This window comes from Macrobrachium nipponense, chromosome 8 (genome assembly GCF_015104395.2).
Source record: "Macrobrachium nipponense isolate FS-2020 chromosome 8, ASM1510439v2, whole genome shotgun sequence".
NCBI lineage: Eukaryota > Metazoa > Arthropoda > Malacostraca > Decapoda > Palaemonidae > Macrobrachium > Macrobrachium nipponense.
Genome location: NC_087203.1, coordinates 108,956,347 through 108,976,111, shown reverse-complemented (window position 1 = coordinate 108,976,111; position 19,765 = coordinate 108,956,347). Strand labels below are relative to the sequence as shown.

Sequence of the window (19,765 nt, the reverse complement as noted above, 5' to 3'; positions counted from 1 at the left end):
GAAAGCTAAGTCCCTTTCTGGTTATCTTGGAAAATGAGGTCCCCATCAAAACATACACATATACAGTAAAGAAAGAAGTCCTAGCAAAATATAGGGAACAGTGGTCAAGTTTGCAAATGAAAATGAGAAATGACTAGACAATACCGAGACTGATTAAGTTTATTTATATCTTGCTACACAGCCCAGGAAATCTCTCAGTTTTGAGTGCATCAGCTAAGTAAATTTGAGGATAATCTTGACTTGGAAAGTCTAGTCTAATTGTTACATTATTACCATACTTAAATAAGTATGGTAATAATGTAAAAATTAATGTGTAGTTCCCAACTACCAACCATTTTGAAATCCAATTCTGTGTGGAATCTAAACAGATTTAGAGCCCAGAAAAATTTGTGATGGTTTTCATAAGTATCAGTCAGGAAAGGTTACCTGTCATTATGATTTATAACACTATTTTGGAACCTGTACCATAATTTTTTGTATTTCAGTGACCATCATTAATCTGTTATTATTGTATATATGAAGTGTATTGAGGTAGACATACAGTGAAAGAATTGTACAGTCTTTCATTGATTTTGAAGTGTATGGATTTAAATGGTTTGCAGTACTTTAGTATTTTTGTCTATGTTGACATTTTTTTTCCTGACAGGGTTTTGTGTGAAACTATAAAGTCATTAATAATGAAAGTAGGCAAGAGTTGGAGTGAAGTATCAGGCATCGCAGGTGAAGGAGGCTCAGGAGACACGGCTGTGGTGGACGATTCGCTTTCTGCCAAGTGTGTGACTCTCAGTGATAAGCTAGACTTGCTCCTCCGTGCACTGCATGAGGAGAGTCTTGCATCCATGGCATCTGTTAGTACAAATACTCAAGAGGATTCTTCTGTTGTAGATGAGGTATGGGTTATATTTACTTTTATGCAGAGTTCATGTCCTAATACAGGTTACATAAATTAAATTAAATGAATTAATAGAAATGACATAAATGATTAAGATATATAATATGGTAACATAGTATGACTGAACAATCTTTTGTAAGATCATATAGACTGTAGTTGATGAGAATAGTTCAGCAGACAGGTATGAATCCTTTCATTTGACTTTATCCTTAGGTCTTTCTGCTTATGCTCTCAAGGGTTAGTGTATTATTAATTGTATACACTTTTATACACTGGGATAATTTTTCTGTTCTTTGTTTGGATATTAATGAAATTAAATGCTTAGTTAGATAGAATATGAGAAATGTAACATTAATACAGTGTGAATGAACAATATTTCGTAAGTTCTTTAACTTCATTGTTAATAAGAACATTTCAGTGGACAGATGAGTTGCTTTTGATTTATCATTTACAGATGTCTCAGTGTACCAACTGTTTTTTTTATTATTGTATTTGTTTTGTATGTTGATCAGTGTATCTTAAGGGAATGCAAATAAGATCTAGTTAAGTATCATGAGAAAAATGTCAAGATTGGTAATATCATAGATCTGAAATGACAGCATTAGCCATCTCTTGTGGTTATCTGTAGGAGGATTGACTGGTCTGCCTACTAAACGGTCTTTGCAGTGTCCCTTCAGTCCCAACTTTATTTCCTTCACATTTTCTTTCCATTTGTTCCCTTTGGTGGCCTCTTTCTTAACCGTTCAATCCTTAACTATTCTTGGTCTAATTTTCATTGCTTATTTAAGAAGTCCGTTGGTCATATCACCATGAGTCTAAAGATATGACTCATTGAGGTGATTAAACTTATTTATGATCATGATAATACTCTGTGGGTTATCACAAGAATCACGAAAGCTAACTTAAATGATATTCCAGCTCTGCCTTCTTTTGCTCAAAAGGACAGTCTTCTGTGTCCTGTGAGGACTTTTAGATTGTCTGTCTCCTTGTCTGTCATGTGTATGAGTTGTCATAATCAGTCAGTGGATGAAAGCCATCTTTCGTATTTGTTACCCTAGTTCATTTCTCATTCTTTTTCTGCTGCATCCAGAGAGATACTTGCTATGCTCAGTTTGTAGCTTTGTCATCCTTAAAGCTGGCTTCTGTTGTCAAAGGACCTGAGGTGCTACTTTATTATCTTTGCTAAGCCATAAAAGACTCTATTTGTCATTAAGGCCTATCATCACAGTTGACCATCAGTTTCACTTGGGATGGATTTGGATTATTTATCTTCATTTTGTTCATGATCATCTCTCATTTATCTGGCACATTTTAGGTGTTTAGTTCATGGAGTTACAGCTTTGATGCCTTTGTAGCTGGAGAGTGTTCCCCCTTGAGTTCATCTTCCATTGCAGACCTGTTGATTAAGAAAGTGTCCATTTTGTGGAGAATTCTTTCACTTGAAAATTTATTATTTATGGATGCCCTCTATATCTAGAAGTTTTTTGCCAACTCCGGGTCTTTATCCTGGACTGCACTAGTGGCAGCCATGTACTCCTTTTCTTGACCTCATCTGCTTTACCCTCTCTTCTAGATGGTGATTTATCTATTTATGAATAATGGTTTTGTAATAATTAATGGTGTTTTTAAAGTAAGCCTGGTGTTAACAAAGTCTCATTAATAATAGATTTCTGTGCCTTTGTCCCATCCCCACTCTGTAGATGGATATTGGCAAAAAAGAATGAAATCTGCATCGATGCATGGCTTTAAGGAGTTAGCTGGGCATGCAGAGTGGTATCTCTCTTTGAAATACTTTCTTCTATGTACATGGGCACATTATGCACAGCTAAAGACTATTTGTGATGATGGAGTTTGAGTAAAAAACTTGATTTATTGTAAAAACAATTTCTCCGGTTAGCCATACCTCTGATTTAAAATGATCCAAAATCAGTGTAAAAAGTTTTGTAGTATGTGAGAGAGTTTAAAGTTACGATTATCGATTGAATAACACTGTTGAAATTTTTTTTAGCAGAGCTGTGTTGATAACTTTATTTGTATATTATTGTAATATCAACCTAGTGGACTTATGTACGTACATGCTAGCTACCATACTGTGTTTGTTTTTCAGTATGGTACCATTTTAGATGTGATACATTTTAGACATAAAGATCTGGAAAATATTCTAGTGCAGGCTATAATGCAGGGACTTTGTTAATTATCAGAAATGCCAGACCCAATAGTGTTTGTTCAGTTTAGGTTTTACTGTAATTACTATTTTTCATTTATTGTTTATAGCTTATATTACTTTGCAGAGTCCCGAAACAAGCCTAGATCTAGATAGTGAGGATAAAGTTAGTATAGAAAAAGAAGAAAAGAACGCTTCCAACGCACAACATCGGAAAAGACACAAAAGGGTGAGTGTCATAAATGACCATGATTTGAATCATATGGAAGTTGGAGTGTCCAGTGTTTCATGATTTTTCAATGTTTAAATATTTTTTTTATATTTACATTCTGTGTTGAACATATTATCTACAAGTTTTTCCTGCCATTTCATGTTTGATTTTTAGTATGATGATGGCATTTTCTCTTCTAGTGAGTTATATGAACAATAATTGAAGGGAGAAGAAGGAATTGAATGTAGTGTTTGTTTGGTAAGAGAGAATATAAGAAATGATTTCATGTGAAATAAATATTTCAAATAATTCTTGAGTGATTATTAGTCGTCTTGAAAAGATTTTGCATAATTATAACATTGAAAGGGAAAAGTGATGCGTCACTCCCAACTTTGGCTTGATTAGAAGTTTAATATGCTATTAAAATGTAAGGTATCAGTCTTTCTTCATTAATTGCTAATATCATTTGGAAAGTTTTCAAATGATGACCCTGTTGGGAGCTTAATATAATCTTATTGATAATGTGCTCTTCATATGAGATGGATTAGACATCTTTTTCTTTACCTCTGAGTTTTGAATTAATTTAGGCTTATTGCATTTCTTCACAGCAGTTTGTTGTTTGCTCAGGCTGCACGGTAATACCTCACTCTTAGGCAATTCGAGCTGCACGAATTCACAATAGTGCAAACTTTTCATTAGAACCTAACTAATTATCATACGCAATTTTTCCCAGCCATGCGAACGCAAACGCAACTTTTTTGAATCCTCGAGAAACCCTGCAAAAGTGGTTGTTTAATTTTCTATGTAACAAATCTCTCTCTCTCTCTCTCTCTCTCTCTCTCTCTCTCTCTCTCTCTCTCTCTCTCTCTCTCTCTCTCTCTCTCTCTCTTTTACTGAGATGAGAGAATTTTTATGGTAACATGTATGAACTATGTTTATTGATATTTTCAAATATTAATAAGATTAAATAATAATAATAATAACAATAATAATACTTATAACTGTAATTACAAAATTCATGTGATAGTATTTTAAAGCCCCCTCATTGTGGGACCACCTTGACGTGGTGAGGGGGCTCTTGAACCTCAGGAATTTCTTCCCTTCCCAGGTTCGATGTCTTATATGACATTATATATTTTTGAGTTAACTTCTGTGGACTTTTCCATTTTTGCCAAAATTTTTGAAAGCAAATAAATGAGAAAACATCATGGCTTAACGTGGAGTTAAATCCGAAGCTAAATAGTGAGAACTGTGGTAGATCGATCATCTACCCGACAATGTTCGTACCTGTTTTTCAGGCGGAACTATTCTGTGGAGCTGGACCATGGATTCAAGGGGGAGCCCTGGTTCTAGGAATAGAACTCTCGGCATTCTATCCAGTTTGCCCATAATGTGATTTGGATGGGGATAATTGTATTATAGTAATACTCTTAGTCCTAGCAAGTGGGTTCTGCTTACAATTGGGCCATACTAATCATGTTATGCCATCCCCTTTTGGGGTAGGGTAGGAATGCGGACATTTGGGAGTCCTTTCTCACTTGTGCCATTGGCGGAAGATTCAATTTCGCGAAGGGCCAATGATATCTTTTCAAGAATTTTTATTTTTTTTATTTTTATTTTATTTTATTTTTTTATCTCATCTCAAATTTATGAATACTGAAATAAATGATTAGTGTACCCCTGGGCCCCATGATGGAAAAACTGGCACAGTTGACGACTATTGGCACGTCACTCCCGAATTTCCTTGGCACTGCCTCAAGTAGTGAAAGTGTACTATAAATGATACAAAGAAACACCCTGTTCCAAGTAAAGCAGCAGAGCCAGAAAACCAAATAGGGATGGTTGCATAAATAAAAAGGAAACAAACAAAAATAAACTGGTAAACTCCAATATTGTAACAATGGAACCATATATGATGAACAATAATTCTAAATTAGAGACAAGTAATCCTCGCAACAATACAGAAAAATATGAAAATCATGATAGACAAGCAACATAAATAAAACAAGGACCAAAAAGAAACAAAAATTACTGACTTAATCCCACATTGGTACATTTTGATGACCTCTTTGGACCAGGTAACTGGTCAAGATTTCTAGTCCTCAAAGCTGACAACAAAATCTCAGCAGCGATGCTAGAAAACAAATTACTTAACATATATCCAACACAAGACATGGAATGCAGAGACATCAAGGACAATGAATGGCTTATCCAAGTTAACCAATAAAAAAGGCAGTTCCACTGCCTTTTAAGTATAACAAAATTAAATAATATACACATTGAATTATGTACAGTGTACAGTCATCCTACCCAATAGCGAGCAGGAGCTTCCTTCAAAACAACTACTGCTAGACTCCTTAAAATTGAGATATAACAATATTCACGATTTAGAAATATACTCGATTTCAAGTAGGAAAGACAAAACTAAAAATATCAACATTGCCAAAATAAAGTTTACAGGCCAAGACCTACCATTTAAAATAAAAATTCTTGGACAAAATAGAGAAGTTCGTCCTTTTGTTCCAAAACCACTACAATGTACACAGTGCTCAAGGTATGGACACACATACAAAAAATGCTGTAATAAGGCAATACAGGCAGTCCCCGGGTTATGACGGGGGTTCTGTTTCTTGAGGACGATTCGTAAGCCGGAACATCTCAAAAATCCTAAGAAAACCTTACTTTTTAATGCTTTGGGTGCATTTAAAACTAGTGTAAACTGCATTCTTTGGCATTTTTTCATCAAAATAACCTTCAAATCTTGATTATTTTGCATTTTTGGTGTCATATTTCATCTCCCAGATGAGCGTTGTAGGCGTCGTAACCTCGGAACGTTGTAAGCCGACACCGTCGTAACCCAGGGGCTGCCTGTAGTATGTGCAGTCTGCACATCAGATAACCATACCACTAATTGGAACTGTAATCACTCAAAATGTATTAATTGTGGACTAGCCCATCATGCGAAAATCGTAAAGAATGCTCTTTTACCATACAACTCAGAACTTCAGTTGTTAATATAGGACAGGAATCTCAGTCATGGAAGCCAAGACTTGAGCTAAAAGTAAGAGGAGTTAATAATCCATCCAAAACCCCCACCTTTTCAAATGTGACTAAAAATCAAGACATCAAGCAGCACAATAACAAACAAGATAATATAAACATAGAAACTAAATTTCATACCAATAATACTGAAACCCAAAATAAAAGTGATATTATAACAACCAATACCACCACTAACATAGATGATTCAGTTATCCATGGAAAAGAACTTCCAATGGAAGAGGAGTTAAATGATAATAATAATCGAACTGACAAAAAGAAAAGAATACTGGAACGAACCCCACCTAAGGGGAAAAAAGTAAATATTGAAAAATACAATCCAAAGAAGCTCCAACTACACCAGGAGAACATTTTAAAAAAGATATTATACTAACCTCATCACAAGTGGAAATACACAATTACCCTCAATCTCAATCAAACAGCCAACATCTGGACAGTAAAGAAACAATTAATCACTCTTTACAATTCCCATCAAATAATACTAATGAAAATCATACCATTAACCAAACAAAACCAAAATATAATCACTATCAACCAACCATCCACAAGACCCAATATTCCATTAACAACAAAACAAATAACCCCTCAAACCAACAGTCCTTATCACTACAGAAAAGGACCCAAATAGAATTACAAAACCAGAAATTTCTAAAGCTAGATCAAATACTTCTGAACCAATAATTAACATTACCAAACATGCTTTATTTTGTGGTTGTAATGAGTGCTTTGTAAGTACATATAACCAACTAACTACCAAGACAGGTCACAGTACGAAATTGTATAGACAATTTTACTAAATTAAAGAAATGCCCTTTAACACACCAACATGAGAACGAATTATGTTCTGAATCCTTAAAATGCAAAAAGGAAATTATAAAATAAAAAATAGACTTATTAATATTCAATTATGAAAAACAAACAACTCCAGAATCTAATAACCAACATACAAATACAATGATTAAAAAACTACAAATAAATTGAATGCAAATAAACTACGAGGCAAAGTAAACTCAGCAGTCAGTTTACAGAATTTAACACCAATTCCTCCCAATACGTAATGGAATATAAAATCATTCAATGGAATATAAATGGTCTCTTAACCCGACTACGTCTGGGTGAATTACAAAGAATCATACGAGACCACAACCCAATGTGCATATGTCTACAACATATAAAAGGTAACCCTACAAATATCCGGCACTATAAAATTGCTTGTTATTCACCAACTGATGGTGGAAAATTAGGCACAGCTATATACGTTCATAATAGCATAACATATGAACCTTTCGACATACCATCTATGCCATATCAAATAACATCTATTAAACTGTATATGCCTGACAAAAGTAAAATCGCTATTTGTAATTTATATAACCAACCAAATTTCAATGCAAAGTTTAGTGATTTTTATGAACTTATTAGCAAAAGTATACAGGAACCCTACTTATAGTAAGAGATTTTAATGCACATAATCCATTATGGGATACTAATAACCCCACTGACATATCCGGAATCAACATAGAAAAAACTATAATGAAACACAACCTGTGTTGTCTCAATGAAAGTGAAGTTCCAACATATTTTTCAAATACACACCTAACCTTTTCCCTCAGTTGACATTTCATTATATTCAAATGGATGTAGCCGATTTGAAATGTGGAATGTCCTAGACGATTTATACACAAGTGACCATTTCCCAATCATTCTGAACTACTTAAGTAATATCAAAATATTGCCACCTACAAGATCTATATTCCAAAAAGCTAACTGGGATAAATATTTCCTATACACTCGAAACATACACCATTCCCACATAATGAAGATCGCAATACTACATGTGAATCCTTCTCAAACTTCATAATAAATGCTGCAGATAAAAGTATTCCAAAAATCAAATCACATTCCACAAAATCCCCTGTCCCATGGTGGAATCCAACCTTAACAACCTTAAGTAAAATAAAACATATATTGGGTCGCAATCTTAACAGACTCAAAACTCGCCTTAAGTCACTCAAACACTATATAACAAATATACAGCCAAATTTAGAAAAACAGTGATAGCTAAAGAAATTGCATCATGGAAAGAATATGTCTCAAACATATCTTCAAACACATCCACAAGGGATATCTGGCAAAAGATAAGGAAATCAATGGAAAACATAGAACCTCCAAGATGTGCAATACATTTAAATGGAAAAATATACCATGATACTTATGAAATATCAAAATATGGATTGGCCAAAGCTTTTGAAAACTCAGTGCTTACTCTAGCCTAGATATACATTTTCAAAATATCAGAAAACAAAAAGAAAATTATAATACTCAATTTTGAAACTCTTGGAGACCTGGAATATAATTATATTTTCAACATGGCTGAACTAGATAATACCATCAACACATGTCATCCCTCTGCACCAGGATATGAATAAAATATCATTTGAATGATAGAAAAATTAGCTCCTATAGCTAAATCATATTTATTAAAATTTTATAATAGTATCTGGCGAAAACGTGTCTTTCCTGATAAACGGAAACGTGCCATAATAATTCCAATAAAAGTTATAGACCGATATCCCTAACAAGTTGCCTATGCAAAATCTTAGAAAAAATGGTTAATGCATGATTAACATATGTAATAACCAAAGAATCCATTTTAACACCAACACAATCTGGTTCAATAGCTGGCAGATCAACCCTAGATCCCTTAACACATTTCAAGATCATATCAAAAAAGGCTTTGAAAAAAAAACATTAACTGTAGCTATATTTTTTTTATATAGAAAAAAGCCATACGAACAACATGGAAAACATAACATCATGCAAAAACTCACTCCAAGGGGACTAAGAGGCCACTTACCAAATATTTATTAAGAATTTTTAACAACAGAACTTTAACAAGTAAGATTAGAAAAATTCCTACTCAGAACCTATAAACTGGAAGAAGGAATCTCTCAAGGTACTGTCTTGAGCTGTATTGTTTGCTTTAGCAAATCAATGACATTACTATAAATTTTACCAAGAGGTGTAAAAAACAGTTTATTATGTTGAGACTTTGTTATTTACTATATGAGTAGTAATTTGAGACATGCTCAGATCTCAGTACTGCCATTTCAAATATATGTAGTTGGACAAATTCAGTTGGATTTAAATTTTCATCTGATAAAACAAAAACAATCATCTTCTACAAAGACAAAAGATGGCTGAAGAACCAAACAATCAAACTTCACCTTTATAGCACTGAAATACAATTTTGCACAAAAATAAAATATCTAGGAGTGATATTTGATCAACATTTAAATTGGAAAGAGCACATCAAATACATTAAAGCCAAGGGCATCAAAGCCCTTGCCATGTTGGAAAAGTTATCACACTAAATGGGGAGCAAAGTGAGACAGTTTATTAATGATATGTAAGGCAACAGTCTTATCCATAATAGATTACTGCTGTCCAATATATTCATCTGCCTCAGAATCTGCATTAAAAACTCTCGATGCAGTGCAACATGAAGGCGTGCGATTGTGCACAGGAGCATTCCGATCGTCCCCAACAAGCTCGCTTCTGGTAGAGGCAGGTGTGTTGCCCTTGAAACATCACCTAATTTGATTACAATACGAAGAGGTCTTTCACTGCAAGCGGGATCGTCTCCTGCAGCTGACTGCTTTCAAAACTGTAATCCAGTAACAGAAGTTAATAGTAGGTACTAGCTCTTTCCCAAAAGAGCTAAATACTTAATGAACTTGCATAACATAGATCCAATTTTTCACCCACCAATGGAATTGCCACCACCGTGGATTTTAAAACTAATAAAGATATGTACCTCCCTGTCTTACCTACTTAAAAAGCAAATGACAAGTACAGAAATGTACCGACAACACTTTGGAACACATTAGAAGAAAAGGAAACAAATTCATGGTATATACAGACGGCTCCAAAAATAATGTTGGAGTAGCAGCATCTGCATATTTGAAAAATATTTTAATCAAAAGAAGCCTACCTTTAATATCATCAATATTTACTGCTGGAGTCACAGCCGTATAGATGGCTCTTAATATGATATCTGAGGCAAAAGCAAGTGTGTCTGTTATTTTCAGTGACTCACATAGCACTATAGATGCTATAAAACAGTGTAAATCAGTAAACCAAATAGTGCAGGAAATACAAATAAAAATTCATCAACTCCTCCAATCATGATTATCAATAGAAATATGTTGGATTCCAGCACACGTGGGAATAAAAGGAAATGAAAATGCAGACTCAGCTGCCAAATTAGCCTGCACTATCCCTCCAACAATTACACATGCCCCATTGTCAGACTGGATAACATCTGTTAAACCATTGATATACCCGGATTGGAAAAGAGAATGGGCCTTAGTGCCAACCACATATAAACTTAAAAACATAAAAACATGGTCACTTGATGTCAACACCACATGCTGACCCAATAAAGTGTAATAGATGTCAAACACCCTTGACAGTGCACCATTTACTTATTGAATGCCCAAATTAGACCCAACAAAGATCAATTTATCTACAGAATTAAAAAATTAATAGTATTCTTGCTGAAAGCAAAGATTTTTCAATTAACATCATAATTTTTTTAAATAAGACAGGTTTCTTAAATAAAGTCTAAAGTTTTTTTATATTTATTTATTTATTTTATTTATTTATTTTTTTTTTCTCCTTCTTCTCAGGATTAATCCCTGAGAACCAGCCCGAGAAGAGTCTACTAGAGACTCAGAGGTCTGGAAAAACTAAGCCCTAATAATAATAATAAGTGTTTTAAAGAAATAAGATAACTTTGCTTTTTCACTCTTTTAAATAAAGAAACTCTCTCTCTCTCTCTCTCTCTCTCTCTCTCTCTCTCTCTCTCTCTCTCTCTCTCTCTCTCTCTCTCTCTCTCTCTCTCATTTGTAGTTAGCGATAGATAATTTAAAATTGATCTGATTTTGCTTTTACAGTTTACAAGTGTAAATGCTCCATTCTAAAACATAGACATAACAGAGAGTTGTATTAGTCCAAATAAAAAGCACCATTTGTTCATGAAAAGGAATTTCAGAACAAAGAGAAAGAGACTAATGAATTTCTTTAAAACAGGTTGAGAAGACTTCTAGAAATAGATTGGTCTGAAGGGGGAAAGAAGAGAGAAATAGTAGTTCATATATAATCTTCACCTACTCCTATATTTTTACCAACCATTTATGTATTTTATTTTTTTAAGCTAACTTTTTAAATGAAATTACAGTAACTTTAATTTCATTTAAAAGTTAGCTTAATACTTAGGGAGCATGACGAGAGTCATATTTAGCTTTCAAACTTTAGAAGTAAGCATTTATTAGCATTTTGAGAGACTGTGCCAAACTTACGACAAATTTCCCTTGTGTGAGGAGTCTGGAATGTAAGTTTGGGGTATTACTCTACAGGGACTAGTCAATGGAATTGAATTTTGAGAAGAATTTTTGGGACTGTGATTAAAAAATAATTTTTTTTTTTAAATTCACTTTTCATTAAGAGAAGATTCACACTCATTTTTTAATGTACTCTGCCATGCAAATACAGTTAAGAATCTTATAGAGGGACGTTGACTTTTCACATTATCTGGTTTAATTACAGAAACATCTAATTGAAAGGGATGCTTTGATGTCCCGAGCAAACAGTCTGAAGAAAGCTGTGAGAGAAATCATTGAGCACACAGAGAAAATGTTGGATGATCAGAATGAGCAGACGGCAGCAAGAAAACCGCCTGATATAAAGCTGCAACTTCCAGAGGATGAAGGGGGTGAGAAAAAGTATGATGGAGCCAGTGCACAAGGACCAGGATTACAGGTAAATCTAGTCCTTTTATTAGTGAAGCTAGTACTATTATATTTAATCAACATGAAGAGGTGAAGCTTTTGCATAGATTGTTTAAGATTGCATGTATATTATTTTATAGTGATTTTTGAAATAGTGTGATATACACCATTAAAAGTACAGATATAATGTTTATTCATATGATGTAAGGTAATTTCTTCCACTTATGTTGGCATTCCAAGAAAAAACAGAACAAATTATTACCAATTATCATTCATTTCCTCAAGATTGAGGCACCCTAGTATCGGGATACATTTTAGAACACTATGGCTTAATGTATATTTGGGCACAAAATAAAATGGTATATGATATTCATAGACCTAGGAGATATTTTTATTAATTATTCAAAGACCTCTTTCAGGAGCAAGGCACATGGCAAGCCAGCTGTATGTATGGCATTTAGCCAAGATGAACATGGTTTATACATTCAGGGATCTAAGTATATTTACTGTAGTAAGGTACACCTCTCTCAGTTGAAAAGTGTTATGTATCTATGAAATGGAAAAAGAGAGAATGTTCTGAGAAACAGGACATAAAACTTAAACTAAACCAGAATTGACTTGCCAGTTAAGGATTGAAAATAGATACAGGAACATAAGCCGAAGAGAGTCTCCTAAAAAAGTACTAACCAGATCAGTCCAAGGCTAGAGGAATACGTATTAGATTTATCTATAAAAACTGCAACTCTGCAAAAAAAAAAAAAAAAAAAAAAAAAACTAACTTAATTGAATTTCTGGATAGCAATAGTTTCAGTTACATATCCTGAAGTGAAAGGGGAAGCAGCAACGTTTTGGCTAAACAAAAGGCCAAGCCAGTGGATTCCTGTCTCACAAAAATATGATTTCCTAACATGGAAAGATTATCACATGTAGCTATTCCATTTGTCTCGGGTGAAACAAGCAGATAAAAATGTAGTTATTGCTGCATTATGAAAAATTCGCTACAGAGATCAGAAAAGTGGCTGGCTTTTGGGTCATTCTGCAACATTTCTGAGTCTTCAGAATTGCTAAGGACACCTGCAAACATTATAAGAATGGTGGTTAGACTCCCTAGAGTCATATTCAATAATTCAGAGGGCCTCAGAGCCAGATGGGATGAATTTAAAGTACTGATATGGGAGTTTATCCTCTGTTGGTACTTCAGTGGGGAACTTGCTTAGTACAATGAAAAATAGAGCAATGGTACATTGATAGTTTCCTACCCAAGGAGTTTTTTCCATACTACCATGGCCACATCAGAGCATTTAGACAAAGACTGGACCTCAGTGGATCCTCTTTCACCTTTTATTTATTTTATTGATATGTCATTGACAGTGAATGCATCTTAGCATTATATTGCATGATCTCTTGCAGTTCCACTATTGTTATTGTTTCTCAGACTATTCTACTGGTGTTCCTCGTTTTCACTGACTGGTATGGTTTTCACCCTCTTTTCACATCCAATTTTGATTATTGCTCTTTGGGCTAATTTACAGATGTTCTGTTCCTTTGTTAACTGGCAGCCCTTCTGTGTTTTCAATATTCTAGAGGTGGTTTTCCCTGTTGTGTATGACACTTTTGATGCATCTTTTAACACCCCCATATTACCTTTACTTTTTGCATTTGCCTCTTTTGAGCATATCAAAAAACCCTATGGGGGTTAGTGCCATCAATGCACCTCATTCGGTGCAATGTTGGCATTACTTAAGGTTCTTTGCAGCTTCTCTTTGGGCCCCTGGCTGTAACTCTACTTTCATTCCTTTTACTGTACATCCATTCATTTTCTCTTTCTTCCATCTTACTGTTCACCCTCTCCAATAACAATTGTTTCATAGTGCAACTGCGAGGTTTCCTCCTGTAACACCTTTCAAACCTTTTACTGTCAATTTCCATTTCAGCGCTGAATGGCTCTTAGTTGCCCCAGTGCTTGGCATAATGCCAAATATCTATATAAATCAAATCAAATCATATAAAAAAAGTGCAGGTTTATCTTTGAAATTATATCAGGATGCTGTTTAGAAATGTGTGTGTATAAATGAAGCTTGTACAGAATTGGTTCTAAAATAAGATTTATCTAGGACATCACAAGCTTAGAAATATATTCACATATTAAAATCAACAATCATCTCTTTAAAAAGGAAAACAGTGAAAATGACATTCATGAATTATTTCTGAGGGAGACCACCTTTTAGAGTTTAAAACTGCAGGGTTTTAAAGTAACATTTTTAGCAACTATGTAATCAAGAAAGATAATACAGTAGCTTTCATTTTCTTTCCAACTCGGAAAATTCTTTTAGAAATCTTTTAGTAACAGCTATTTTTTAATTTATTTCAGGTTCTTTCAACTGTTTGCTGCATCATACAACGAGGCTTCATGTTTGTCACCTGCTCCAGTTTAAGGGATTGTCACCATTCATGTCTTCTATTACTACTAATTTCCCCACTACCGCCAGCCTCTCCAGCTCAGTTTAATCTTGGTGTTCCTACATCTGCCGTTTCTGGTGTTGAAAGTCATCAACACCAGGGTTCTTTAACATACCTCATCATTTCTTAAATTTCCCTCAATAGGCTTCTCCACCTAGGACACCAAATTTAGATGATCCATTTGAGCAATTAAGAGTTAAATATAGTGTATATCACCTCTCCCTGACATCGTCGAGAAAGCCAAAATGAATTTGAGTTTCCTCCAACCCTACCAGTTCCAAGTGAGTTTGCCGATCTGTCCAGGAAGAATAGCGTTCAGGAATATAGTAGGAAAAACAGTGTGCAGGAAAGCAGTAGAAAAAATAGTATGCATGAGAAAGATTACGGAGACGAGGCTTGTATTGCCATAGAAGATATTGAAGTTCGAATTCAGTCATCCACAGATAATCTTAGGAAGTTGGAGGTGATGAAGAACCATATGCATTTGAAGAAAAATCAATATCAGAAATAAGAGACTCTCTGGCAAGTTCTTTGAATAATTCTATTGATATTGATGAGGATATGGAAGAGCCAAAGGAAGAAGAGAGGGAGGTTGAAAGGTGGTGATGAAGAGGAAGCAGAGATAGAAGAGGAGGATAAAGAAAAAACTGAAAACGGTGATAGTGACGAAAACAGATGACACTGTTAGAGAAAACTCAGAGAACAGGAAATAAAGAGGGGGGTAATTTTTGAAGATACGACTCCTGAAGGGGATGCAAGTGTAGCAAGAAGAGACATCTGTGAATAGCATGTCAGATCAAGATGCCAGGGAGAAAAAGCAGGAATCCCCAGACTGGCCATCACCAACCAGAGAACAGCCTCATGGTGAAGAAGCGGAATTTGAAGAAATAAGAACACCAACTGTTCCTTTAGCTGAGGAGGAACATTTGGAAACTTTTGACGATGGAGAGGAAATGGTCCCCCCTACCTCAGAACGTTACGTAGAAGTGCAGAAGCTGTACGGATGATGAAGTTGACGAGAAAGGTGAGGACGGTTTAGTTCTTTATGATGTTTTTACTTTTAATAATGTTTCTGAAATATTCATTTTAATGTCTATTGCATTCATTATTATAGTCTTAAACATTGTTTTGCACACTGAATAGTGTTCTTATCCTTTTTATATATATGCTTGTTTCATAAGGTGACTATTGCTGTCTCCAAGATTTTGACATTTTTGAAATTACGAAACATGTTTTATCTGTCATTACTGTACATGCTCTTTGTTCTAAAATGCATTGATGAGGTAAGTTAATCAAGAACTGTCATTATTAATGGAAATGTAGTCTTGAGAATTAGGAGGCAAATTTGGTACGTTCCTTGAGTATCCTTTTCCCCCCACACCTCTGATAGACAGAGAAGTTGCTATTGAATAAATCCCATTCACTGCTATTGACCTGTCACTACGAAGTTCCGCCTGTAGCATTACTAGACAGAGTATTCAGCATCATAAATAAACTTTATGAAGAAATGCATGTGTAAGCTAGTTACTACTTCTTTATTTCGTGGAATACTACTACTACTACTACATTTTGTAAATGTGTCAGCTGCTTTTAATCTAGCACTCTTGACATAGGTACTGTACAGCTTTGTTTGACTCGTATGAAGTAATGCCGAGTTAATGATTGACGTATCGTTTGGCTACTGGCATGGTAGTTCTTACATGTAGTTTTAGCTGTGTTAAAAAAGTATTTCTGTATGTAATAGTAGGATTTGAGAATTACCATATCTGAACCCTGTTGTTATATAACTATGGTGTAAGTTATTCAACTTATTTGGCAGTGTCCCCTTGCACAGTGGTTCATAGGATTGTAGCACTTTTGTTGGTTTTTTTTTTATCGCAAGTATCCAAAGAAAAAAAATCCCTGGGAAAGCAGATAAAGAAAATTCAGATACCATGCTTTTGTGTGTATGTGCACATCGTCAGGGTTCAAAGTAAAATAACACAATAAGCTTTATTACTTTCTTAAGATACAGTTTTTGTTTTTATGTAATTGAAGAAAAGATAGATAGTAAATTTTCAGTCGAAATTAAAATCTAGAATTGTAAATGAATGGCATTAATTTAAAAATAAAACTTATTTTGTTCATGAAACTTACCTGTCAGATATATATAGCTGTATTTTTCCGAATCCGACAGAAATTTAAACACTTACGACACACGCGCAGTGGGAGTCAGGTGGTTAGTACCCATTCCCCCGCGCTGGGAGGCGGGTATCAGGAATCATTCCCATTTTCTATTCATAATTTTTCTGTCGCCGTGCTGAAAAACACTTTTTTCAGTACCTCCGTCTTAGGATTTTGTGGAAACTTCATTGCCGCTAAGTATCCTAATTGTCTTTTGATTTATTCACTTGGATTTGTGGCTAGGCATACGCTATCTTAAATTGATTTGAATTTGATTCATTTTTGCATAAAATATCTGAATCTAGTTAGGCTAGTTTCAGACGGGGTTGTCTGCAAAGATAGGGTGTGGCTACCGAAAGCTTCGGTAGATTCGCACTTGGTATGTACGAGGGGTATGGGTCTTGCTTCTTTGTTGAGATTTCATGTAAGGAGGGTGAGACTTTGTCTATTCCGTAAGGAAGACGTAGATGCGTATGACGCAATAATCAGTAAATGTAATTCGTAAGGAAGAGTTATGATTCGATGTACGCAATAATCAGTAACAAAAAGTCAGGGTTAGTGAACCTGCAACCTTCCTGGAGACTTTATTTTGTATATCCGTAGTATGGCCCTACGGGCAATGTATCATGTCTACGAGAGGTGCTCGTCTCTCCATGTGTGAAGTGCTAACCTTCCTGTAGGACTTATGCCATAACCCTCCTTAGTATGGCACGATGTATGCCTTTACGAGGTGCTCGCTCCTTTCAATGCTGTGAAGTGCTACTTCTGTAATGGTTACTCCCTAACCCTGCAGTTGTTCCCTTTGGGCCTAAGCGTGCTGTAGAGAAATGCCCCTTTCTGATACTCCTTCGATTCGTAACTTAGAATCGAAAGTGCTTGCTTTAGAGAGTAAAAGTGAAGTGCAGAAGTGCAGTGATACCCCTTGTGTAGTGGAGGGTGCGTCAGATCGGCCTCGTTTCGCCTCTAGGCCGGGACCTCTGCTTGACTCCCAGAACGAGGGAGAGAGCATGTCGAAAGCCGAAGGAGGTACGAGGAACCCCCACCGATCTGGCGTGCCTTCGGCAGTTTCTGATGAAAATCCCCAGACTGCCTAAGTGCGTGCACGTGCACGAATCCTGAAGGATTGCTTCTCGTCCTCCGAAGCGTCCTCCCCCCCCGCGCAGGGGTTGGAGCTTTCGGATGGACTCGCGCCCTCTAAATAGAAGCTTTATAGAAGAGGACGCTTCACGTCCTTCTCTCTCTCTCTCGTTATGCGTTTCAGTGAGAAGTAAGAAGGCGAACGTCGCCTGAACTCGTGTCCGTCTTTCCACCGAGAAATACGTCAAAGAAGTCATAGTAGCAGTAAGCTTTTGAGAGCGGACGCCCAAGCCAGGGGTAGCGCGAGGCAGTGCACGCCAAGCGCGCGCCAGTGGACGCCGAGCGTGCGCGCCAGTGGACGCGAGCGCGCTCCAATGGACGCCGAGCGCGCTCCAGTGGACGCCGAGCGCGCTCCAATGGCCGCGAGCGCGCTCCAGTGGACGCCGAGCGCGCTGCACCAGCGCAACCGAGCGTGCACCACGACGCCCGGTGTGTCGCCTGGCTGAACGTTTCTGTTGAACTCTTCAAGCTCTTGTTTCAGATTTGGGCGTTAAAGAATTTTTACCTCTACCTTCGATGATACCTTCTACCTCACCTGCAAAGAATGTGAAGTAGGCAGTGCTTCGAGTAAGCTTAAAGTGAACAGACAACTTCTTCTTCGAAACCCAGCAAGACATCGGGTTTCGTGAATTCAAGAGGTCTCTGTCAATTAATATTGCTTTTCGCATAGGTGGATGGAGTTAAGGAAAGCTCAAGGGAAGTTCTCGTTTGCTCTACCGCAAGCTTTGCCATTCTGCCAATAAATTTAAGTTGCCATACCGCAGTCAAGACTTTGCGATAAGGCAGTTACGGGTTATAAAGGCTCGATGTCCTGCACGTCAGGACTCTCGGCAACGTTCAGTAGGATTCTTGCAAAGGCACTCATCAAAAGTACGCTCTTCAGGAAAGCGCAAGACAGGACTGCCTTTGCCATACTGCCAATAAATTTTAAGCTTTAGCAAGGCATTAGTTGTGATACGGGAGAGGAAGCTGGTTGGAGAGTTCTTCCTCTTCCCAGGATAATTTTGCCAGCTTTTTAGCCCATCTGAAAGGGCTTTCAGATGATAGATTTTGTTAGTTCCTAGTCTGGACTACGCTGCCGAATTGAACTCGTCGTTCTACCTGACGTAAGCCCAGTCTCTTAACAGGATTCTTGCCCCTTCCTCGTTGAGACGGGAATCGGAAAAATAAAATGCTCGACTTCCTGGATTACGTTTTATCAATTCATGCTGACTTTCCCCCATTGACAATACTACTACGTTTTGTCAAGTAATGTGGGATCCCCTCATTGACAAATATCTTTTGTCCCGGTAAATGGGTTAGTTCTCATTGACAAACATCTCATTAACGTGATATTGCGTAAGCGAATAAGCTCTTATTGACAAGATTCGGAAGAGATCTCATTCGTCATTCGCAGACTCGTACAAGAATAGACCTTGTAGACTACGTCAATGAACGCTTATGTCCAATAACATAAGAAGCTTGAGCTGACTGCTTCGATTCTCCTAAGTTTTGTTCATGAAACTTGCCTGTCAGATATGTAATGTAGCTGTATTTCAGAATTCAGCTATATATATATAGTTCTGCCAGGTAAGTATGAACAAACTTTATTGTGATATAATTTTCATATTTGCCTTGCGTTATTTTATTTCTGGTTGGTCAAGTCATATACGCTTGCTGTAGTTACCTCTTCGGATGGCAACCGAGAGGTCTATGTCCATTTTAAAGACATTTAATCGTAACTCCCTGCAGCCTTCCAGGAGTTTCCGATTTATCTTTTACCGTTGTATGGTAGTGTTCTGACGACACAAACGCATCTGTATATTTAGCGTTTTCTGTTTCGCTTAAATATACCAGCTTGAGAGTCTCTTATGCTAAAAATAACGGACCTTTTTCTTCATAGAATA

General features: G+C 36.2%; 1 pseudogene; it reads left to right on the top strand.

The window, feature by feature from the left end:
• The window catches only part of LOC135223178 (diacylglycerol kinase delta-like), an 88,410-nt pseudogene that overhangs the window by 47,075 nt on the left and 21,570 nt on the right, over window positions 1–19,765 (top strand).